The sequence below is a fragment of the Cariama cristata genome, unplaced genomic scaffold (genome assembly GCF_000690535.1).
Source record: "Cariama cristata isolate BGI_N322 unplaced genomic scaffold, ASM69053v1 scaffold7915, whole genome shotgun sequence".
In the NCBI taxonomy this organism is placed as follows: Eukaryota; Metazoa; Chordata; class Aves; order Cariamiformes; family Cariamidae; genus Cariama; species Cariama cristata.
The window spans coordinates 17,302-23,345 of NW_009618079.1; positions in this window are offsets into that span (position 1 = coordinate 17,302).

Genomic DNA, 6,044 nt, shown 5'->3' on the forward strand with positions numbered 1-6,044 from the left:
GAGCAATTTCACAGCAAGATGGATGCTGTGTGCCAGAGCTGTTGGTAAGTGAAGTTCTTTACAATTTTTTTAAACTCACATACCAGTGAACTGGAGACAGTTGTGTTTTCATAATTGTACTGCCTCATAATCAGCAAGTATTTCAAGTTAAATATTTACTGGTTATTGCTTTGTCTAAGGGAGAGGCCCTCAGCCTTTCCACTTTTTAGTCCTGGATCTGGAGAAAGTCCTTTAATGTTGGTGGTTTCCTTTAGCCTGTGTGCCTGCTGATTGCTGTCTTACCAGGCAAAGTTAGATCTAGCTATTTTTGTCTAATACTGTCTGGTAATGCCGTCAATTGCATTGGCAAAAATCTTCGTCTTGACAGAAATATGGAGAAAAAAAACAACCCTGCCTTTATCAGAAGAACCAATGAAGTCTGATGTCTGGGCCTTCTCACTGGAGTTGGGGCTTATGTTGAAAGCTTATTAAAGCTGTGTCTGTCTTGTTGACACCCAAACATGTACTGTAATGCCTGCAGAAGTATAAAGAGAGATAAGAAATGTCAAGAGAGTATAAGCTTGCATGTCCCTAATATGTAGGTAAGTCAAGATGTGTTTTCTGAACTTGCTTCCCTAAGAAACTAGGCTCCTGTACTCACTAGCTCTCTGTACGTTAGTAACTTTTGGACCTATTGTCAGACTTTCCTGCAATTTGATGGGTGCAGATGGAACAACGCAGTAGCTTTGAGAAAGACATCATAAAACTAAATCAGCAAAGCAGAGACCATCGTTGCTCCCAATGATGGCAAGACTGCAGAGTAAGCATGGCTGAAAACTCCCAGTGCCACAGCATAGGAAGCTGATTGTTTCTGAATCTTAAAATCTTCATCGTAAAGAGTTACTCCCACACTCAATACAGAAAACACTCAGTCTTTTTTGCTGTTGTTTAAGATGAAGAGAATATCTCTGCGGAAAATTGGGCCGTTTAGTCATCTGAGGTAGCTGTTAGTTTAAGTAGCTGCTTCTATTTAGAAATTATTTATTAAATGAGCAAAATTCAGCAATAAATCACCGCACCCTGTTACTACATTGCAACTTTGACTAAGGTCTGCTTTATTTTTACACTGACAGAAAAGTACTTGTAAAGGTATTTTGTAAAATAAAAGGGTTTGCAAAGCCCTCAGTTCAGCAAGTCTTCTATTTGAGATAGGATTAGTCAAATTACACTTAGTCAAATTATAAAGAAAAGTGGCCTCCCTGAGAAGTGCTCTGATTCCCCGCACGCGGCTACCAGCCTTTATCCTCCCCATGCTGAGAAGCAGCAATAGCCTATGCCAGTTGGGGGGTTCTTAATACAGCACCCCTAGTTCTGCAATATAACAGCAGTGAGAGGGAGTAGCATGACAGTATTCCTGACCTCAGCTGATGAGCATCCTGTACCCCGAGGCATGAGAATGAAGATAACATAGTTCTCCTCATCAATTCTCACTAAATTGTCAGGAATTTCCCAGTTAGGAAATAGCCTTGCTTGGATGGTGAAGATGGTATCTACGTCCTGGTTAAAATGACTCGTGCTGGCAAGTCTCATTTTGCAGCATACAAATGGTATTCCTTTTCATAGTACAATTATTTTACGGAAACTTGCTACTTCTTTTGGTATACTGCAGTGTCTGATCAAGAGGTTAGTCCACTACATTTTATACTTGTGCTACCCCTGACCTTCACCTGTTGGATTCCTCATTTTCCTTTCCTCTATATGCCTCTCTTTGTCCAGCACTTACCCTTTGGATTTCACTGAAGCTCTTATTGGAAGCTGCACTGTTTCTATTTCTGCCTTCATGAGATGCTCAACATGACGTTCAAGGGGGTTTTTGGAGTTATGGTGTTTCCTGAAATGAAACAAATTTGACCTTTTAGCAACACCACACTTTACTAATTATCTTTAAAAGAAGTGAAAAGAAGAACCACATGCCTTTTATTAAAATGTGTTCTTGGGTAAATTGGTAATAATAAAAAAAAATAATCCCATGAGATGTCCTATGCAGTCAGTTTTAAAGGGTAGGTACGCATAACACATTCTCAGAGAAGGCAAAGAGATGAAAATATGAATCTGGTCCCTAATGCTGTGTTCACATATTCTCTTACTAGTAGCTTACTGTAATTATTCTGATGAATATTCTCTGTCACTGTTTTTATCACCAGAATCCACATGGGTGGATAAACACATACATAAAGATTGTTTTTGTTGTAGAAGTAGGAGGAACAGTTTTACTAGCTGCTATACATTTTTATATCTTACATGCTATTTAATGTGCTGTTTCACTGCCTTAGAGCTTATGTTATTAATTTTAGGCATTTTAATTGCATATTTAATAAAATAGTTGAATGTTAACCCAGCTCCGAGTTGAATTTCTTTTGAAGCAATACAGATTTCTGTGTGTTTAAACCAAGTAAACAGTATTCCCCAATACTTGAATTCCTAATAATTCCTCTCCGAGAGCAGTAACTGCTTCCTAGCGCAGCTCTACATGGAGATAGAGCCAGCTCCTCCGCGTGTTCTCCGCTGGTCTGGGTGTGATGTGGCACTGGTATCAGCTTTCTGTCTCGGGCACTCAGAGCTCTGCTACTCACACATTTGCTTCAGATGGACCGCGTTGAGCTGACACAATTTATAACCAGCTACTCCAAAGGGTTGCCCCTCTGTGAAGCTGACCTGGGGTTCTAGACGATGCTGATGAAACATCGCCTTGTCCTTGCCCCACTCAAAGTTCTTGCCAGCCCCGTGAGACCGAAACCAAGTCAGTAACATTTCAGCAAGCTACCCTTTGAAATATCCTTGATTTCCAAACAAAGGACCTGCCATTGTGTGTGTTGGCGTGGGAGGCAGGGGGACAAAGTTTCTCAATATGGTCCCACCTATAAAAAAACTTTATCCAGAAAAATTGGTCCCTACACAAGCCAGGAGCTAGTGTCTCTCACAGAATATAAGCATTAAACTCTCCCTTATAGCTCTTCAACATATATATATATTTAATGTTAATTGTCCTCCCAACCTGTAGTCTGGACCAAGCCAAGGAGACTTTTGACTTGAATACCCTCGGATGATCCTTGAACTAGCAAGGCAGATGCCGCCTTCGCAAAGGGGGAGAGATCCTAAAACAAATCCTCCACTGAAGAAAGCAGCAGGGAGGAGATAAGCAACATCGATGTCAGCAAAACCACTATTTCCCTGTCTTTGATTGACAAGGGAACACCCCTGTAGGTTATCTGAACTGAGTAGCAGAGAGTAGAAAGATGTGCTGCTATCAGAATAGCCTGGGCTCAGACAAGCTGAAAAGCGAAGCAATCTGTTTCTGCCTGGTGTATTTACATCTTTCTTTGTTGATTGAGGACTTATCATAAGAGCAAGGCAAGTAGGAACTTTCCAGCTACTTGTTACATCTTCAGCAATACTCAAAGGGCTACAGAAACTCCAAACAGAGTACGTAGTACCATCTCTGGGTTCTAGGTACAGGCACAACTTCTTAATCCCTGCTTTCAGTCGTGGTACCTAGTAGATTGCTTTTGGTAATAATTTCCTTACAAAATTTTGTTACATTGGGGGCCAAAAGAAACTGGGCAAACTTTCATTTTGATCTGCTTCCCTTTTATTAATCTTAGACTTAAAGTGTTTTAGTACTGAAAATTTTGAAAAGCAGTGACAAATATTGGGTTTAAAGTTGTGAACACGAAATTTTTTTCAGCCTTATTTGTTCCTCCAAAACCCCGAAGCCCTTCTTTCAACATGCTTAGCATTCTAAGATGATCACAGATTCTCCTAAAGTTAATATCCTTTTACCAGCCTACAGCTTGTGCTATGGCATACAAAAAAAGTTCTGAGGACTCTGTTGCATTAGACTTTACAGACCAGTAGGTTAAATATGCAAGTACATTCTACATCATCATCAGCAGTCCAGTATGCTTTTGCAGGATCGAGCGCAGCATCAGAGTGGGGATAGCATTTTACCAAGCCCAGCCCTCAAATACCTCCTGTTTGCTTGCCTCCCATAAGTATTATTGATGATTCCTACTGCTGCTTGTGAGCCCTAGGAAGGGTTTCAGAATTAGCTCTGTCTGCTATCATCATGCTATATAGCAATGTCACCAGTCTGTTGATGCTGTAGCTTTCATCTCACAAGAGCACCGTCCCCTTCTCCTCCCCCCCACTTTGCAACTATCAGCTGAAGACAGCATTGCAATCACATTGCTATGTATTACCTATGTGTTAAAATTGGGAAAACTCAAGCACACACAGAAAATAACTTGTCCAGGCGGTTGCAGAAGAAAATAACCAAGAGACTTTGCTGTAGACTCCATGTATTCAGACTTCTTATTTGGCTTTAACTTCCTAACATTAAAGTTTAACATACTGGCATAGCAATGTATGGGATTAAAAAAACAAAACAAAACAAAACACAAACTTCAGCACCTCCTTTCCTCCCCTACAATTAACAATTTTAAAACCAAGCAAAAATAAACCAGGGATTTCTAACGGGGAGCCAAGCAAAGACAAAGAAAAAGCATTTCGTTTTTCTAGCATTTTGTATGAATCAAAAGATTTAGGGGGAAAAACAGCTTGAACCCTTCTAAATACTTAGTCATCATGAAGCAATAAAAATAAAAACTCCAGTGCACTAAAACCACTTCATATCACCTTTAAGTATGATGAAAGCACAATCAATATAAAGGACTGTTCTCAGTGTGGTATGGGTGTTCTTTACGTCTTCAGAGTATCAGCCCTAAACGTGGTGTAGAAGGCTACTTAGATACCTAGGTGGTAGGGAAGAAAAATCTAACACCTAGCCCCCTTAAGAAACTTCTGCTTGGGAGAAGCTCTTTTCGTATTCCTTTGTCAGTTTATTTTAGGCAAGGAAAGGTGGAGTCAGCTCCCAAGGCAGTAAATTTAACAAGCGCCTCCTGGCACAACTGTTAAATCTAAACTGATTCAAGAACAAAGTTCAAGACATTTAGACCACAGAAACCGTGAACACATAATTCGATTGTTTTACTCAACAGAAGTAGATTTAAGTACTAAAGAAGCTGCTTAATGAATAATACACACTTCTATCAAACTACTTACCTTTTCCAAGGCAACAGGTTTTGGTTTTTTTCAGATATTGTGAACTTGCTGTAAAAGTACATAGGATGAAAATTACTTCTAAGTTCAGGTTAAGGTGTTGGAGGTTGTGACCCTCCCCTGGGGACTGCTCCGGGGGGAGCCCTGAGAGCAGGTACTGCCCAACGCCACCGACACCTTCGGAGATGGCCTGTTCTCTTTTCAACACTCTTATAGCCACACGTCTTAAGGGGAGGGGTTGGAAGGACCAAGAGGGTCTGATACTGGATAAAGATTCCATTTTGATTTTGGTGTCCGAACACAAATCACTTAATAGACTCTATTAAACCATTACCTCAGTCCCACCAATTGGGAGCCAAAGCCAAGGAGAGGCTAAGCAAACACTGAGGAGAAGCAACCTTATTTGGATTGCTAATTTTACTTGCATACCAAACACCACTTTAAACAAACTCGTTTGGATTTCTGTGTGTGAGCCTAGCTCATTGTTCACTATCTGCTATTTGAGGACTGTGAGTCTATCCTTTCAATAAATGCAGCCAGAGCAAGAGAAAAAAGCCTTGAGTACCACTGAATAAAGGGAAACCTGAAAACAAACTAGGATGAGTTAATAATATGCAAGTATTTCAGATTCCTTACTTGTCTTTGGCCTTTAGCTTCCTTAGAACGTGTCCTAAAAACAGGGCCATTTTAGAACTGTTTGGGAATAAAGCAACTGCCTATAAATATACTTTAAAAAATAACAAGCAGAAGGTTAGGAAGAGTCAGAGCTAACTATATTTGTATGGTGAACAAAATGAATTAGACACAGCCAGCATTTAACTGCTCCTTTTTTTTTTTTTAAATTGGATTCCTCCCATAGCTGCAACTTAGAAGTTTTAGGCATGACTGTGGGGGGCCAGAGGGGCCTCCTATTCCCTGCTACATCCCCTTTTCCTGCCTTTTGTCTA